Raw genomic sequence first — 19,849 nt, 5'->3', positions numbered from 1 at the left:
TTTTTTTCCGATGTAGGAGAATAATTGAGAATCACTGCAGCAAACGGACTACTCTGTGCTCGATATGCTAACAACGTAGAAACATCGGATACAGATGCGATTGCACTGCACAGCCGACGATAGGAATCTGATGCAGAGCCAAACGCGTCCGCTGCTAATACGCGTCACGGCTAAAGTGAAAATATTATTGGAAATCGCTTATACGCGCGTTTTCAACGCGTCACGAATGGCTGCGCACGCTTGCGTAATATACAGGAACATTTTTCCCTGCGGGGCGTATAATGACATTCTTTGATTTCTCCGCGATTCAGCTCCCAAGAGAATTCGTTGAATGGGCCATTATATTCCCCAATTAAGAACAACTCGATATGACTTTTACGTAACACGCGATCATCATTTTACAAAATAGAATAGATAAAAAATAATATATAATAGCATCTCTGATCTCTCAATTAAATGATATAATTCTCTTCTAAATTTTTATTGGCATTTTATTGAAACTAAAAAAGTTAAACAATCTTGTAATTTTAAAAGAACATTATTATTTTACTTACATGATTTACACCTTATACGATGTAATAAAATAACGCATTAATAATATTTTTTATTTATGTAACTTTATTACAGACGTTAAGTTTTTGTGTAGTTTATTACGTGCCACAAATAAAAACGTAGGCGCACATTGTCTTTAAGAAGTTATTATTCCTGAGACAAACACGTACGCTTGCATAATGCGTAATCATTCTTTTATGATACGTACAAGTGTTTTTCTTTCATCAATTTAGTTACAGCTCTTTATGTTTAGAGAGAATCATTCGCTATATTATAAAACTATGCGAGCGGACAATCCATATAATTGGGAAATTATTATTTGTAACACACACACACACACATACCTGCGCGCGCGCGTATGTGTATGTGATAATCATAATCATTTTTCTATACTGCAAAACTATGTTATTAATATACACTGCTTTTTCCGATTTAATTACAGCTCTTACATTTTTTGAAGTTTCATAAACGAAGATTTAAAATTGAATAACTTGATAAAGATAAAGCATTATTTATAGCGTTTATGGTTGCAAAAGACAGATTAATGGAAGAAAAAAATTTATGCATAAAAAAATCTACTAGTATTTTAGCGGTTTAAATAAAAGAATAAAAATTTTCTATAGGAAGAGAGAGAGAGAGAGAGAGAGATTCAGATATAAATTTAAATTTACAATCTATGAGTATATATATTTTTTACACACGCAACAATATACCGTACCATGTTCATATTGATCGAAAACGTCGTAACACACATTTTCCAATTTACATATGTTACAGTCATTATATAGTGCTGAATATACGATTGGGGGCAGGGGGGAGGGGAGAGTTCCACGTGTTCACGCACGGAAGATTTTGTCTTCAAACATATGTCTCGGCAAGTCAGAGACTGTGCCAAGTCGTCCCGTTCTCGTTTGACAGCAGCTGTTTGAGCATCTTACGAGCGTTTTAAAATATATGCTCGAGCAGTGACTGTCGTTAACCGTGGGAACGCTCGCGCTCGTGCAAAACCAAATTGCGACACTTTCGATCGTTGAATATCGATAACTAATCGACCCTAAATTCGGCACTACATTATTGCACACGAAAACCCAGCTTTGTTTCGTTTCACAAAAACATTCGATTTTGCAATACACTTTTGCGAAGTAAATAACAGCTTGCAATCAATTATTGCACCTCATATCGAAGTATCTCACATTTTTCAACAAAAACAAAAAAAAATTAAATACAACAGATTATTTCACAAAAAAAAACTTTACAAAATTTATATTTTCCAAATTCGAGTTTAGAAATATGAGAACTTTATAACATCTCCCTTATGATAAATTTGGCAAACGATCGTATCTCTAGATCTGTCGCGTGCACGAAATTATTCGCTTCGTAAAGACATGTATTACAATCTCGTTTAAATTTATCTCTTTGGTTTCGGAGCCAACCGATACGAGCATAACAATGTCGATCGCTCGCAGATTGTAATCACAGGCAACAATATTCGCGGTCAATTCTCGGCGGCGCCAATTCCACAAGTGCGTTTCCAACAAGAACTGTTTCTCGTATCAGTAGTTTGTTCAAAAACCGATCAAAGTTTTCTGATAACGAACATTTTCTCTCAAACTATATATTTTTACAAATTTCATTCTCTTTCTATCTCTTTCTCTAATATTAACACAAAGTTGTTAAAAAAGAGTAACTTTGAAATCCTACATTTTTTAGAGAAAATATTAGAATTTAAAATATTTTTTATAAAGAGATAAATCGTACGTAGCTCGAAATAAAATTTTTAATGGCTATGGCTATAAAAATTGGCACGTTGCACTTTGTGCAGCAGTAAGTAAGGGTCAAAACCTGCCGTCTCTCGATCAACGAGATTTCCGATCAGATTACTCGAATGCGGGGAACGGTTCTCTCGATGCGAGTCACGATCGATAGGATCGAACGAAGCTCAATCGTGGCGACTAGATGGAGCCAAGCGAGCGCGTACAGATAAACGGGCATTATCCTCGATCGCTCGTTCGTCGTACAACGGACGAAAACGTGCGGCTCTTTCGTTCTATTTAGCCTTTAAATTCCCGAGCGATTTTCGTTACCGTTACTCTGTACAGGTAGCCGCTTGCTTGTTAAACGCGATTCCGCTTGTTAAACGCGATTCCGCTGTCACGCGAAAAGTCAGGCGCTCGTTACTCTGATTTCGTTCCAATTTATGGAAAGATTCTCGCATTTGTATAGACGAATATTTAAACTGATAATTCTGGCAAAAATTTGGAAAAAATTATAATCAAATCTCACATGTTGTGCATAATTTGCCTCGTCACGCATATAATTTCAGAAATATCAAAAAAATATTATCATGTATACTAAAATTCTCAGCTGTAGAATACACGCACATCTATAATTCATTGACTATAAAAACCGAATTTTGCACGAGTTTCTGTTTGTATGCGAGAGAAAATAGGCGCGACTCGCGTATTCCCGACGAGTGTGCATAAATATTTATACGCAACGCAGAAACGGCTGCGCTCTGAGCGAGAAAATTGCCAATGAAATGTTTTGGATCGTGATATGAAATTCCGGCGAGATTTTGCGGCCGGCCTCGCGTGATTCGCCACATTCGCAGAACTACGGGCTGCTTGGTTTTTTTTCTTTTTTTTTTTTTTTTTCTTTTTACGACTATACGGCCAAAGGTGCAGCAACATAACTTGGACGATACGAAAGCGCGGAACAACGATAATGACAACACTGTGCCTCCTGTCTGCTTGCATCTCCATGCAATTGCGCTCGTTTAACCGTCACCAAACTTGGCAGTCTGTCCGCAATCATATGTATATATCTGTGTTTGCGTATACAGGTATCGCATAGGCAGATACACGCCTAAATTTATGTCGTCATGAATGTATTAGAGACGAGAGAGAGAAATTTAGTCTCTATTAAAAATATTTTTTACAAATTCTTTATTAAAGATATATTTTATTACACACACACACACGCGCGCGCGCGCATATAAAATATAAATGAATATATTACATATATTATTACAACGTTATTACATTATTTTCATAATTTACTCGTTAGAGAAATATTTTTCGTTATCTCTACAATACAGGTATATTTTTTAAAAATTTCAATAATATATATAATATCTCATAGACATTTATACAGCATTCGCAATATTTATATCAAAATTGATTTTACGCTGTTATTTTTAATTTTTATTATCAAGACTTTCTACTATCGATATTTAATAAAAGTAATAAAACATCAAAAATATTTTTGTAAAAATGCATAAAAACATCTGTAAAATTGTTATCCCATCAAACTTGGTTACTTCTAAATTTATTAATTTAACTTTAAATTTATTAATATCGAAAACATTGGTGTTAACCATTTTCTAATTACGAAATAGAAAAAAGCTGTCATTGTATAAGCAAGCTTTCAATAAATCGATGTTACGTAAGTGAGATGAAATCTATGCTTAAATGAGCTCAAGGAGCGACGATCAATGATTTCATAGGTCGAGGATTCCAAAAATAGAAAGACGCTGTTACGTACGACCTCTGATAGATCATAGCAGCGTAACAGTGATTAAAAAAAAAAAACTGATTCAATATCTTCTACTTACGTATTCATTAATGATAAGATCATTTATCACGATAATTTCCTCTTATATTGTATTTTATTCATTTGTATTGAAACATTTGTATTTAATCCCACTTTAGATTTCATTCGAAACATTTATATATTGATGCTTTAATTTTTCCTGGAACGTACTATGTATTCAAAGCAAACAAGAATTATGATAAGTTGGAAACGCACAAATATGTTGATATAAATCTTACAAATTTAAAAATAGATCTTGCATGGGAAATTACGAGTCTAGGCAATAAACATACATTGCCAAGGTTTAAGATTAATATAGATACACATTTTTATATTCGCCTAAATCCAGTCACAGATTTGCTCTAATCGACTCGTAAATATAACCGTAATATAACACGCTATAAAATCAACCATAGTTTTGCCGAGATGAATAAAATTGATGTTTTTGTTGTATGAAATGAGAGTAGATACGTGACACTATAATTATGTTGCTTTATCGTTCGCTCGTGTGGAAGGACACTTTTTGCGGAAATTACGCGACAGAGCAAGTTTTTCTCGGACTTGAAACTAAACCGTATAAATTGCTATAATCCGATAATTATATCAGCCTTCTTAAATTATAATGTTAGAAGCGATAAATAGACAAGAAAATTTTTCACAAATAACTTTTTGCCTGATTATCATGGTTCAATGAAAAGTAGATTTATCAAATAAACCAAAAGAATTGTCATGTGCTTTATAAAAGTTAGTACACAGTGTAGTATCTTCTCACTGTTTCGGCAGAGTTTGTACTTTTCTATGTAGTTCCTGGCATATTTTCTAAATCGCATCATTTCAGCTAATAAGCATGATGCCATTGAACTGTTGACAAACGCGTGCCAACAATAGTATAATTATAGTAATTGCGCGATATTTTCATACTATGCTCTTTTGTAACGATTAGTTACGGCAAATAAATAGAATTGAAGAGCATAAATATTTTTAAAAAATATTTCTAAAAAAAAAAAATCGCCTCGCGAATCACATCCATTTGATACAGTGTAATTTGCATAATGTTTTCCACCGGCGATCACACGCATATTAAGAAACGTCTAGAAAAATTGTTACAGCTCGTATGATTACCGTGTTAGCTGACAAAAAAGTAACTTATGTTTCAACAGCATCTCAAAACACACGATGTTCTTTTAATAGTTATTACACTAGGATGATAAAAATGCGTCGTAAATTATAAGTTTTAGTCGATGCTACTGCAATTTTTCTGTCGTGTGTGTAAAAAAAAAAATAATATATTATAATATATTCCGCCAAGTTTTTTTTTTCCCCTTTTTTTTTCTAACGAAATACAATAATATCGTGCCAAGATTCTCCGGTGGCGAATAGTTGGCAACATCAGCGCGCAGTGGATCATAAAAACGAGACGCAAAACGGCGAACAAGCGCGGTATGAAAATCACGGCAAAACCAGCTCTCTGCCCTTGCTCGAGCCTCTTCTTCCACGCCCAAACGAACGACCTAATCGAATGAGTCAGTGTGAATTCCGGCCGACTAACTTCTTGGCACTGCGCGCAAGGTGCAGCGAAAAAGCGGATCGAAGCTCGACAGGCGACCGAGCCAGGAATTCCAGCGGCGGTTGATCGCGAAAAAATGCGAAGGCAAGCTTTTCGAGAAGCGCCCGTGTGTCCCTCTAAACTCCCCCCCCCCCCCGGCCAATCCCCCACGGGGAGCGAATTTTAAGCATCGCTCACACTGCGAACGGACCGAAATAAAAAAAAACATTCTAATCGAAGCGAAATATGTTTCCTTAGTTATTTGCATTCAAAACTTACTAAATTATGCAGAGCTCATGAATATTGTTATTCACCTAGAAGTGATTTAAAAAAAAAAAAAAAAAAAGTATCGTCACTGAATCGATTTTCTTTATACGACACAGAAATAGTTAAAACATGTAAAATTATTATTGAAATAAATTATAGAACTACATACGTAATTATCACGTAATACGTAATTATAGGATATATTTCTTTAATTAAAATAATAAAAAAACAGAGATAATAAAGAAACAAATTAGAGAGAGCACAAGGGCTCTCCTTGTGTTCTTTCTAATTTGTTCGTTTATTTAATTAAATTTTATAAATTAGTTTGTCAAAATATATAATATAAAACTCGTTTTTGTTAAGATAATTGAAGTTAAAATAAATCTTATATTACTCGCTAGAGAAGTTTGTTGAGGAAATTTAGTGAAACACACAATTACCAAAAAAATAAATACCTTTCTTTACAAAACGCGTGGCTTTCACAAATCGAACACATCGGTTTTTCGGAGAAGATAAATGTATGAACATGCACGACCGAGGCGAACTGATAGAAAGATGGATAGGACTTAAGTGAAGAGTAGCCTCGCTGCCGGATAATAGCCAGAGGTTCTCACTCTGCCTGGAGCTCGTCATAATTCACAGCGTGCCGTTCTCCCCCTCTTTGTATATAAGAATATCTATACACACGCGTATATCTACACACACACACACACGTACGCATGAGTGCACGTGCGCACACCTATACATGTGTATATTTCATCGGTAACTCGCTATCTCGTTCCCTAACTCATTATCTCACGTTAGATCGCCTCAGCGTTCTATCTCTCGGTCTCTTTTCTCTCTTTCTCCATCAGGAAACTCATTCTTACTCGACACGGAATGAATCACAAAAGGTTCTCATCCTCTCAGAGAACAAAGATTCTCACGGGTGCTCGTGCACGATAAATTTCCTCCGATCAAACATCTTTTGTCATAAATTGAATGTATACAAAAAAAATAATAATAAATAAACTAAATACAAGTCTATATTCGATCTAATGTTTAATTTCGTTTGCTTTGGCTTAACTTTTGTATATTTAATTAAAGAGTTTGATATAATACATATATGTATATGTGTATAGTTTACTCTAAAGAATACTCTATATAACTTTCTATTTTTAAGTATTACAGAAACCAGATGTTAAATTTTTACCCAGATAATATAACTATATCTTATCTCATCTTTCACGATAATTTCATTGATAGTAACGGGTACAATTACAGTCGTCAACTACAAATAATATCATCTAATTGACGAACGTGCACATAAAATCGTGAACGATCATCGGATGTATCGAGAACCACACGAATTATAGAGTCGTAATCAAATTTTACGCTCGTTAGGACGCGTTAATTAGAAAAGTCGAAAGCGGCACGCACTCGCCGATTGAGAACCTCCGAAGCTCCCCTCTACCCTTATACCCTTCCCCCTCGTTGGTGGCGACTACGGACCGATATAATTAGCGTGTTTAACTCTGATTTATAATGACGCTGGAAACGCCTACTGTCCATGAGCTGTATCAAGCATAGAATTCACTGTGCGTATACAAGGCGTCTCAAATATTCGTGCCTTATTCCGTTGTGATTGTACAGGAAAAATCATAAAAATCTCGTCGACAAACATATACAGTCTCGAGCAAAATATTCGAATCACCATATATATAAAACATTTTATTATAGAAATAAAATAAAAAAAAATGTAAAAGATAATAGCTTTCGATTATATGTTCGATGAAGAAAAATCAATTGGAAAATCTTCGAAAGATATACGATAAAAAAAGAATGGCAAGAGCAACATGTCCCATATTACACGAACAACGTGTTATTCGACTAATTCGTAATTATCGCTTTCAATTACGGGGTAAGCGAAACGCGTACATAAATACAAGCTTGTCGGTATCATTTCTCTTGAAAGTCTCGCGCAAATAGTTGTCCCACTAATCGCTGCTCGGGGACTCACCCGTTATAGCGTCGCATAACACTGTGTCGTGCAGATGGACGCAATTATGTCGCCCGTGAACACGGTCAGTTGGTTAATTTTAGTTGAAAATAATCATTGTGTCGATTCATACTCGCTTTTATATATCAATTTATAAGAAATATCGAACTTTCGAGAGAAACTTTATATTACTTCAAATTTAATTTTATAATATTTTTTTTATAATACTATATTAACTTGTATATGTATAATTGATACAAGTAATTCATTAGCGAAAAATCTGTTTTGTGTTTTGAAAAATTATGTAAACTATGAGAATGATGCGTTTCGTCTATATTTAATTTAATTTATTCATATTTAAAATCGTTTCGCGGACATATTTCAAATAAGAAAACATTAATGTATTCATCATTTAGTAGGCAATGTAAGTTAATCATATTTCAAGCGGTATTCCCACGGATTGGATTCATTTAATGCGTCGTGTCTACCGACTTTCCACAACTTGACGATCGTTATGAAGCGAAAGTCGCCGTTAAAGTTTCAGCGAAGTACAGTTATATTATTCAAAGTAGCGTAGTCTTATGTTTGAAAATATTGAAATATATAATCTCTCCGTGACGCGTATTTAAAAGTTGAATGAGCACAATATTCGTATACGAGTCGCTCGACATCGACATCTTCTTTATGTTAGTGACAGAAAGAGAGAAACGCTATGTACTATTCATTGCGTTTAGAGATGTAACGTTTTAGATCCGCCTCCATGCTCCATGTAATATATACCAGACAATCAATATCCGATATTAATTAAACTTTAAATTACTATCCGGTTTAAAATTCTATTAAAAAAAGAAAATATCTCTCTCTCTCTCTCTCTCTCTCGCTTTCGCACTTTCAAACGTTTATACTTTAAAGGCTATTAAATCTTCGACACCCTTTCCTCAAAAAAATTCGTCTGCAAATTGGTCAAAGGATTCCATTAAGTGAAATATTGACGCGTAAACTTAGCCTACACTGTATAGCTTATGGCGCGTTTTCAAAATTTCTTTGAACAAAAGAAACGGGAACAACTGAAATAGAATGAAGTGACAAAATGAACGATGAATCATCCTAATCGCCCGAAACAATTTTTATGGTAACCGGTTGATTAGCATTTTTTTTTTTTTTTTACCTTCCGTAAATCCACATAGAGGATCGACAACCGCGGAAGTTGCTTCAATGGTCGTATCTTACTCTTGTCTTTCTCTTTATCGATCTCCCTCTTTCTCTCTCCGTCTCTCTCGTTCTTATACGACTGTGCGCTTCGAGCGCTTGACTTCTTAATACGACAGCTGAAAGTCCAGCGACTCGTCGGCGATTTACGAGCCGCTCGTAATTTATCGTTTCCCCTACTCCTGCCGAGTAGCCGAGAAAATGCCTAGTCATTTACCTAATTGTGATCGTAACGCGGAAATAACTAGGCAACTGACAAAGTCGTCGACAATATCTCTCCCTCTCTCTCTTTATCGATCATTATTTCACCCGTTACAAATTGCCAAGAGACAACATGCAATTAACACAAGCGAATAAACAAATTGCGCACGAGCTGCGCGTTTACCATGGCGATCGCGAGCCGTTTTACAAGCTTAATCATCGTTATTAGCTTTTCATCTTCCTTATACTAGGATTAACGGAATTATGACGATGATCGTTTAACGGCGCCACGTTCCATGTCATTAAAGACGCGCGCTCTCATAGACTTTATTACATTTTTTTTTATACGCTTAAACGCGCGCGAACTTCTATATGTTTGACGCTAAGCGTTATTATCCGATACTGAGAATGAGAAAAGAAGACATGAAATATGATCCTCTAATCATATAAATAAATAAAATGCGATTCATGTAGCTGCGCACTTAATGCTAAAAAAAAGGACGTATTATTGATTCGAGGATAACTGCCATTATCCGCAACGGAATTATTCGCGAAAGTACGCTAATAGCCTGTGTTCGTGCTAATTGCACTTGGGACATAACCGGCTACCGGCTGCCAACTGGTAAAGGCAGATATACGAAAGGAGATTGAAAAGTGATCGATGGAACGACCGACCTGATCGAGCTACTATAATTGTTCGATACGAATATCATAATGGATAAGCCGCGAGCGTATAGCGTACTCTACGTGGTAGAGATATTAACGAGCAATTTAAATGTTTTCGTAAAAAAGCAGTTTCTTCTTTACTTACAAGTTTGTGTAAGACAGAAAGAAAAAGAAATAGAGAGAGAGAGAGACCTCGATCATTAGGGTAGAGAGAGTAGAGAGCTTATTGTAGTTTAATTGTCCATAACTACCTCATGAAGGATGTGCACGAGAAACGCGATTATAGTATAAAATAATTGATTTCAATGTGAACCAAACTTGAAGGCTTCAATCCCAACATAATATCTATATAAAGATAGATATATCTGTATAAATACAATCGGTCCAATTTTAAAAGATATCTAAATTCCCAGATAATAAAATAAGTCTAAAAGGTATCAAAATAAAATAATCTAAAGGAAATAAATTATCTAAAATATATAGAAAGATTAAAAAACATTTTCTGTTGTATATTTCTCGCTTTTTTTTTTTTTTTTTTTTTTTTTTTTTTTTTTTTTTTTTAAATGTTATTTTGTATATTTTTTGTAAATTTGCATTACGTCTAGTTTATAGATAATAGTTTCGATCAATATATTGTATAAAATAATTTCTTCGATTATTCTTAAAGAGACTTTTCTTTCCTTTATGGACAAACTAGTTTGCGAGATTCCGCGATAGTATCGACGTTGTTCTACGCGAGTTTCTTGAGCGTCGGTAAAGGACGAGCGACGGTAGCACACGAAGGAACTTTTCACGCCGCACCGCTGATGCTATCGACACCGATATCGCGCGCGAGCGACGCGATAAATTTGCATGATGTATAAAACGCGTCGGCGGAGTCATACACGATTCGTTGAACGTTGCGTTGCGGGCTTCGTCGGAGAGAAGCAAAGCTGATAACCGCGCATGATCGATTTCTCGAAACACTTTATACGACGGCCGAGAAATCCGATAAGCTTCTCAACTTCCCTCCCTCCTCCCTTTATTCATTCGCATTTGCCGAATAAAGCTGATTCGAAATTTTTTTTTTTCCGTAATATTAACCTTTATCCACGCGTATCACGCTCGACTGACATAAACAAGTCTCGCGTAATTTAAATATGTCGTGTTTAATCGAGCATAAGCGCGCAAGGTGGAATGTAATATCCGTTGATAGAAAAATATAATACATAAAATATAGTACATAAATATTAACACATGGGATGGTCGATTTTAATATTAGAATGTATATAGACCAACGTTGTAAAATGCCAGAGAATTAATAAAAAATAAACTTCGAATCAAAATTTGATTTTAAAATAAAAGAAGAGCGTAGTATCTTAATTTGCTTATAAATGCATTATTGTGCAGAAATAGCGTGCATAATTTATATGGTAATTTTATAAAAGTGAAATGATAATTTAAATTTTTCGCTAAATATAATGATAATTTTGTTATTAATCTTCTCTCTTTCTTTGACACTCTTCAACAATTCAATTACTAATAAAATTCTATATAAATATTTGGTTTTCATTGCAATATAATTGAAAGCGTACTATTCATAAATATAAGCTTAAAAATGCACAAGTTAAAATATTATCGCATGACTCTCGGTGCACTCAAGCCTCTTTTATTGACGCTCGATTACACGACATGTAATATGCTCGTGTCAAGAGATAAAGAGAAAGATAATAGTAGCCGAGAACTAAGATACTATCTCGCATTTTCGACGCATTTTCAAAGCATAATCAATCATCGTCTGTTAAATCCAGCCGATAGATCGCCGTGTGCAAAACGTGCATTATCGCATGGCTACGCGTTATCATTCGCAACTACCTACATATATACAAGCGCGCAAATATCGGCCTAAATATGGCGAATCAAAACGGATCGTGTTAGATTGTAGGAGAGCTTGATGAGAATTAATGAGCGGCGTGTTATCTCTCCGATTAGTCCGATACGCTTAAGTTATATTTGCGCGGTTCTTGTACAAAGTGACGAGTACGCGTAAACCGGTTTTAAGTAGAAAAATGAAAAGATATTATTCACATATGTATCAATTATTTGAAAAAAAATTTCTCTAAACACGACGCCAACATTAAAATGTAATTTGCATAAGTTAAAAAGTCGATAAATTAGAAAGATAGATTGTTAAACATCGCGAAGAAGATGTAAATTGAATGTTTATTCCTTCAGATGCAAGTTGAAAACGAAACCGAGATCAGAAACTGATAGATGTTGCATAAGCGTGATCTGAATTGATTACGTCCGCGCAGAGTGCGCGCGCAAAAACATAGTTTACATAGTTCATCCGTAGATGTAAAGCTGTCACACGCGAATAACCGACACCGATGCATACCGTTTCGTACACGCGCGCTCACAACCAAACATGTCGCGTTTTCATTTTAGCAAGGCTACAGGTTTTTGCTCGCTTCGCCGTGATTGACAGCAGCGATCGCGATTCCACTGTACATTCAGTGCGCGGCAATTACACGTGTAATATGCGCGTCGGCAAATAAATTATGCGCATATCTCGTCTTTAATAGATTTATCGTAATAGCCATGTGCGGCGCGTATCTCGCTGATAAAGTAAAGTAAGCTTTGATTCGTCTTCATCGAGTTACTAAATATTTATAAATTGAATAAAAGTGCGAAAAAAAAATATCATCTAATGCAATTTCCTTTTTCCAATTTTAAACTCGATCGATCGAAACATTGACGAGATTACCATCTAGAGCATTATTAACGCGGGATGTTGTTGTTCGCGCGCTGAACATTGATCGTTTTTCCGTTGCGAAACTCGCGAGAAGCATCGATCATCGATTTCCTACAAGCCCGCCTCCTTCCTAAGAGCCGCTTAAACCGCGATAATACAATAACAAAGATTGATGCGGCGAGATTACGCGACCGTGCCGCTTCAGATAATTTAATCAGACCAGTTCGCCCTCTCCATTTGCGCGGATTAAATCGATTGAACGAAAAATTTATCGCCGCCGAAACGGCCCGTGGTACAATCCCGACAAGTCTCTCCTCTCCCTCTTTCCCACTCACTCTTCCCTCGTTCAATCCCAATTCCGGTAGTTTGACACTAATTGGGGCGCAGGTACGACCCACCCACCGTTCGACTATATCCATTACGGTGGGCATAGATATATGTGGACATTTGCCGCTAACTGGTAATACGCGCGGAGGATTCGACAGAATAGCTATTTCGTAAGGGCGGCGAAGCGAGGGTCGGGGCCGGCCACCGGCCCCTATTATCTCCTTTACTCGTGGGGAAAATCCCGCCTCCCCTCCACCTCGCGTCCCGCTCTATCGCCGCTCTCCCTAAAATTGCCTCAGAAATTTCGTAACCCGCCTGGTAAAACTGTAACTGAACTTGATTCCCCAACCTTCTCCCCGCGATCGAATCATTTCCGATCAAATTGTCTATATTAGCAATAAATATTTTAAAAATCAACTTTCTTCGTGACTTTGTGTTTAAGACACTATATGAGAGTTTTAGATAAACAGCAAACGATTCAAGTTTGCTGAATGAATGTTTACTTCAACATTAGCCTAAAGAACTTATATAAGCGGCAGCCTGTATGTAAATTGGCTAAATTGAATTTGCAAATGTAATCTTCTCGTGAATAATCTCTCGTATTGTCTAAAGTAAACTCAAACAGAACTTTATCTGTTGTAAAAGCATTTTCAGAAATTATATCGCTTTGAGTTGCCTTGATTTATCTTGATAAGCGTAATTAAGAGTAGAAAATCACAAAGTGAAGTTAAAAATAATTTTATTTAATTTTCGTAAATAGCGCAACGCGATGGCGAAAAATTTATTTCTTTCAGTAAAGAACCCCTGATGCGAAAAACAAAATGAGAAAAAGAACCTTAAATTTCTTACAGGCATAGTGAAAACAGTCTACAAATCATATAGATTATACGTAAAAAGACAATACATTTACATGCAAAATACATGTTTAATGTCAACTAATAATACGAGACAAAAACTGCAACAGAATAACTACATATTTCGATAGATAAACGAGCATGTGAGCTTATAAGGATGTTATAACCTGATATTCGCGCGGTCGAGAATAGTCTGTTTCTGTCGCCCATGTGCATGCCATACGGCGTAACATTTGTGAAAGTAAATCCGTGTTCACTCGTATTTTGTCAGGAAGAAAAATTACCCCCTTATGAAGACTCGCTTCCTGCATTTATCCTTATTTGCTGCGCGATTTAATTTGTTCGCGCGATGGACTTACGATTTCCGGCAATCTCTATCAGATATGTTTCGGATATATTCTAGAGACATTTCGAATGTAGATCGGAAAATGCGAGATGATGCGAGCGATAAAAACATCTTTCACACTTTCGTAATTTCGCGCTTTTCTTGCAAACTTTTATCTTAGTTATCATCCACATAACAATATTATATATATATATATATATAAATTATTTATTATTTATAACCATAATAAAATATTTTTCCTTTTACTTTATGTACGCGAATATTTTAATTTATTCCAAATTATCATTTTTAGACTTACCAGTTCTGCATTTTCAGTCTGCAATTGCGGCTATCAAGATAATTCCCACGGAAACGCTTGCACCAACCTATAAAAATACAAAATCGATAAAGTATCATAAATAAACTGATATTTCTACGCGATACATTTACTGAGTATATGTAAATTACTTCATTATCGGATAATATATTCTATATAAATTATATGTGTTATATAAATCATATATATTGTAATATAAAATAAAATTAGCGTAATTTTTTAAAGCAAATCTTCAAAAAGTTGAATAATTAAATTCCGCTAATTGCATATCTCAATTTTTATAAATATCTTCCCACAAATAGTAAATTTATCACATATATAAGTTAATTTTATACAATCAATTTAAAAATGTCCAGTTGATATTCTAACAAAATTGATATATCGAGATTTATGACTTATCGAAGAGAGAAATAAATTTTTATAAGACGTAACATATTAAATTAAATTAAATTATTTAAATTAAATTAATTAATTTCCTGAACTTTTTTATAATTGATTAGTAATAAAATTAATATTACGCTTACAAAAAATGTGTGGCATTTAAGAAATTATCAATGCAATCGTAAGGAAAAAGTTTATAATAATATGTGCTTTAGTTATTTTCTCGCTTTCTGCTCTATCGAACATGATAATCATATAATCGACTATCAGAGCTCAGCAATTCACGTAAATAACTGTATTAAACGTCTATAAATAATAATGCGCGTAACAATATCTATTATAGCGAACTGTGGGTCAAGAAACTTTCTTCTCTATCCGTGTACAAAAGATGTAAGATCTGTTCCGTTAAAAAGACATTATTCGACGTTAACGCGAGACCACGGACGATACATCGATTATCGTTTCTCTATATTCGTTCGACATTTCTGTTACGATGTTCTTAGCGTTACGAGCAGTGCGCGTTTTACGCTTATCTTTACGAGCTTTTAACTCGCGTAAGAGCGCGTGAAGATATGAAATAGGTAAGTATATGCCGACTTTTCTGACAAACGTAAAAAGAAACATTTCACGCAAATGTTAACATCTTAATTTCTCCTTTTCGCGCCCGTGTATTTTCTCTCGAAAAGATGTTAAACGCGCGCATTTTATATTATAAGTCGCTATGGAGAAGATACGCGATAGCATAGTTATATAAATTCATAATTCAAATATATATTTAGATATTTTAAACGTCAGAGAGCGAAAACAGTAACCTCTTTAGCTTCAAGTGGACGATTTAATGTGTACTTTGTTGTTAATATGTATGTGAAGAATATTTTTAACACAAGCAAGCATAAAATTATAGTGCCATAAGTTCTCATGTCGTGACGTGCAAATTTCTAGAATCAGCAGATAGCCAAAATAGAAACGTATATTCAATGTTTAATATGCAAACTGGCTTCTTTAAGACAGATATTCTCCATTTAAACTAACATCTTGAAAGATCTATTTATTTTTCACAGTTCTGAATCATTTTTAGAATTTTTTTTTTTTAATGTCTTTTTTAAATATGTAGTATGTTTACAAAAAGTAATAATATAATAGAATTATAAACTATATATTTTGCGTAAGTTAGTTATATTTGAGAGCACGTTTTTTTATAGAAATTTGATAAAATCGTAAATTTTATTACGGGAACAGCTGCATCTGTAGTCATATATTTCATTGCGTCTGTAATGACATCACAGTCAAAGTTTTCCGGTCGAATGTTCTAGCTCGATAGCGAGTGAGACGGAAAAATAAACGTCGAAAATCCAATGCACCGTCATATAATCGCGGACGCCTTTCCTAGGAAACCGACAGCGACGCGATAAATATCCAACGCAGTAAAACCGAGCGTTAATACACGCTCGGTCGATTTGTTTAATCCGGCCGATATTTCGCACGAGGTCCTGTAAGCTATGTGATCCCGATACAATTTGGCAATCCTGTCACCGGAAATAGACTCATAAAAATATGTGTAACGTGATAAACCAACCATGCCACTGCTACAGATCCTAAAACCACAATATTTCAATCATGATACTTTCACACACACACACGCAATTGAATATGTTGCGAATAGGTATTTTTACTTAGAGACTTACTTTTATAAGTTTATTTTTCAAATTATAATATTAATATCGATTAGCGTGTTTTCTTTATATCTATTTTTCGTTCTAATGTTTTTTTTTTTTTTTTTTTTTTTTTTTTTTTTTTTTTTTTTTTAATACATTATAAAGATAAACGAGACGTATAAATTCTAAACAATTTTAGATAAAAGAAAACGCAAATCGTTATGCCACTTAATAACGAGATTTTCCGTATGAATTGTCATTAAAGGCAACGGTAATTTGTTATACAATGTGGCCGATGACGACACGCGCGTGACAATACTTTTATTATTTTTCGTCGAAAGAACATCAGACATTTATTTAATGCTTTATCGTTTACCGTTATTATTACAGTTCACATAATTGCGTAAAGTAATTTTCGTCGAAATCTGCAAAATATTTTTATGCTCTTGCTTAACAATATTTTCTAATTTTTCTGTAATTATTGAATGCCTCGAATCATGTAGGCACATTTAGCATTGCATGTGCGGGCGAATTTACGAAATGACAATAAATTCCACGTAATTTTCTGAGCAAACTTATCACGCTCGAAGTAATAACGTTGCTTTTTATTATCGCACACGCCAGCAGTGGCTGCTCGTTTGCGGACACGCGGAAAAATCGTTAAAAGATCGTTAAGCACGAATTACGGTCTGGTCCGAACTAGCTAGCCACTGAAAATCGCATTTTATTTCGACGCGATGGAATAGAGCCTTTTAACTTCAGAATGCAGTAAGCCCGATTATTGGCAACGCAAGGGAATAAAAGGATATATAATTCGCGCATACAGTTTATTCCTTTGCGATCTCAAGCGAATATAAATAACTCGAGATGCTTTAACGAACAACAAACACTATAAAAATTCGTAACCATTATTATTAAACACGATTTCATTATTACAATAAAGAATTATGTCAATGGAATAAAGTGAAATAATTACGTGAAAAAGTAAAATGTGTCTTAAAAGTTAAAAGCTATTTATAATTTTGATGATTGAGATAATCAAGAGATCTTTTATATAATAATAAACTATACAACAAAAAATATCGGCAACTATTGAAATAAGTGTTTGTGGCAACATGGGCGGCCAATTTTAAGGGAGCGTCTCAAATGTAGATTTCGATGCAATGACAAACTGTGCTGCATACCGCACACACACACACACACACACACACGTGTCGCGCCCACTATGCTTTATTTTCGAATCGAGACATGAACGAGACACGCGCAACGCACGCATGCTAGCGTGACACTTGCAATCTCAACCGCTCGCGGAAATACTACATACCGACTCCAAGATAATCCGTCGAGAGAACACGGGGGATGCCCGCGGTAAAGTGTCGATTCGTGATTTGCAATGTTATCCCGCCAAGTGACTTTCACGCAATGAAGTATCGAATATTCAATGAATGAAAATATTTATGCATTCGTGCAGAATCATAATATTTCGAATTCACAACTTCTCGTATTTATGCAAAAAGAATAGTCGTTTATTTTTAAAAGAGAAAATTAAATTGCGAAAGAGAGAAAAAGTGTGCGCAGTGTATGTAATTCTTATTTTATATATTTTATTTTATGTATACTTTTTATCGTACGTTTGCGATATTTTATATTGCGTTTCATTTATACACTGTAATTTGCAATATAATATTACGAATAAATAAGATGGATGTTATGTGAGTCTGTATTATGAGTTTTTATCTTTTTATAAAAACGTTTCAAAAAGTTGGTATTTAATGATTAAAAAGATACACATATAAAAGAAAAAAATTTTATCCTTTTTCAAGATATATTTGCAGAGAGAATATATTGTATAACAATAAAACAAGAAATATACACTGAAAGTTTTGTATTACGGGAGGATATACGGTACTAAATACGCTCAAATATGCTGCCACATTTCTAATGCAATCCTTTCCCTATCCAACTTCCATATAAATAACTCGAAATAACTCGTCGAATGTTTTCGGTTGGCTTTTACGTCATCATAAACCGAAGGGTAAGTAGCGTCGAGAAAACCTCGTAACTACCGAAAGTCGTCGCCGCTTTCAGACTCGAGACATAAGAAAGCGCATAAGTCGCCGAAGAAGACAAGACGATTTGTACTTCACTCGGAGAAAGCTCGGAAGTAGCAAGCTGAATATTACAATGCGAACCGCTCCTTTATCCTTAGAAGTCGGCGGACGCTTTTACAAGTGCGTCAACACAAGTACCGATATTACGAGCGCTTTCACGACCACGAGGTGGAAAAAAAAAAGACGAATAGTCGGCGCTGCCTCAAAAGAAATTCTGTCAGCGTCGACGTCTTCCTTACGCCTGCTTGAATTGTCGAATTTATTCCGACTCATTCCGATTTTATTTTCCAAAGCAAAACACGAGAATCTTAAAAATGTAGCTCAAAAATTTAAAAAAAAAAAAAACGTGAAGTATATAGAAGCACGATATATATAACTGTTTCTTTTTTACTCTTTTTTTTTTTTAACAATAAAAAATGAAAAGCGCCTCAGAAATACTTCTGCCTAGTAAAACTATAAAGTCTATATCGAATATTTTCACAATTCGCGTGAAAAAAAAAGGAAAAAGGTATACGAAGCAGCAGATGCAATTTTCGCGTTCGACTTCTGCCGGTCTAGTTGTTCCGTTTAAACCGTTGTTAACTTACACCGCGCGATTACCGATGATAGCTGCGATTCTATGTGATATTGCTGCGAATGTTTTGTACCGACGAAGAAACGGCTCACATCTGCTGTATCAATAAATATCATAAAATCAAATACGGCACATATTCACAAACCGTTATAGACTATAGAATCATATGTATACTGTTAATAATATTTTTTTATGTACAATAATAATTTAATAACATTTTACACATTAATTCTGTAATGTAAATGTATTTATATAAATAATATGCTAATTATTATTTTAATTTATTCCGGAAATTATGATCTCTTGCTAATGAAGTAATTGCGAGATCCAAATCATTAAATATAATTGATATTATACTCAACACGACATTTCTCTAGAGATTACGGATCGCGTAATCTCTAAATAATTACCGTTTAATCACAAATGGACAAAAAATTGTAAATAATGAGTTATAAATAACTTTAAAATATTCCGAATAACATTAAGATATTCCGATAAACAGTCAATTTCGTGGCAAATGCGACAAACGATAAACATTTAA

General features: G+C 34.7%; 1 protein-coding gene across 8 annotated transcripts in view; it reads right to left on the bottom strand.

The window, feature by feature from the left end:
* Nucleotides 1-19,849, bottom strand: part of LOC138940712 (zinc finger protein 608) — a 189,384-nt gene that overhangs the window by 73,221 nt on the left and 96,314 nt on the right. For 7 of the 8 annotated variants that reach the window (XM_070309839.1, XM_070309840.1, XM_070309837.1 and 4 more), the window contains one exon: nucleotides 14,570-14,636. The gene's annotated coding sequence lies outside the window, so the exon portion shown is untranslated. Of the gene's footprint in view, nucleotides 1-9,102; nucleotides 10,196-14,569; nucleotides 14,637-19,849 lie in introns of those variants that run through there. The other variant, XM_070309845.1, reaches the window with a different exon arrangement.

Source organism: Polyergus mexicanus, unplaced genomic scaffold (genome assembly GCF_030449975.1).
Source record: "Polyergus mexicanus isolate NDT 795.1 unplaced genomic scaffold, iyPolMexi1.0 SCAF_17, whole genome shotgun sequence".
In the NCBI taxonomy this organism is placed as follows: Eukaryota; Metazoa; Arthropoda; class Insecta; order Hymenoptera; family Formicidae; genus Polyergus; species Polyergus mexicanus.
This window is presented reverse-complemented; position numbering and strand designations above follow the sequence as displayed.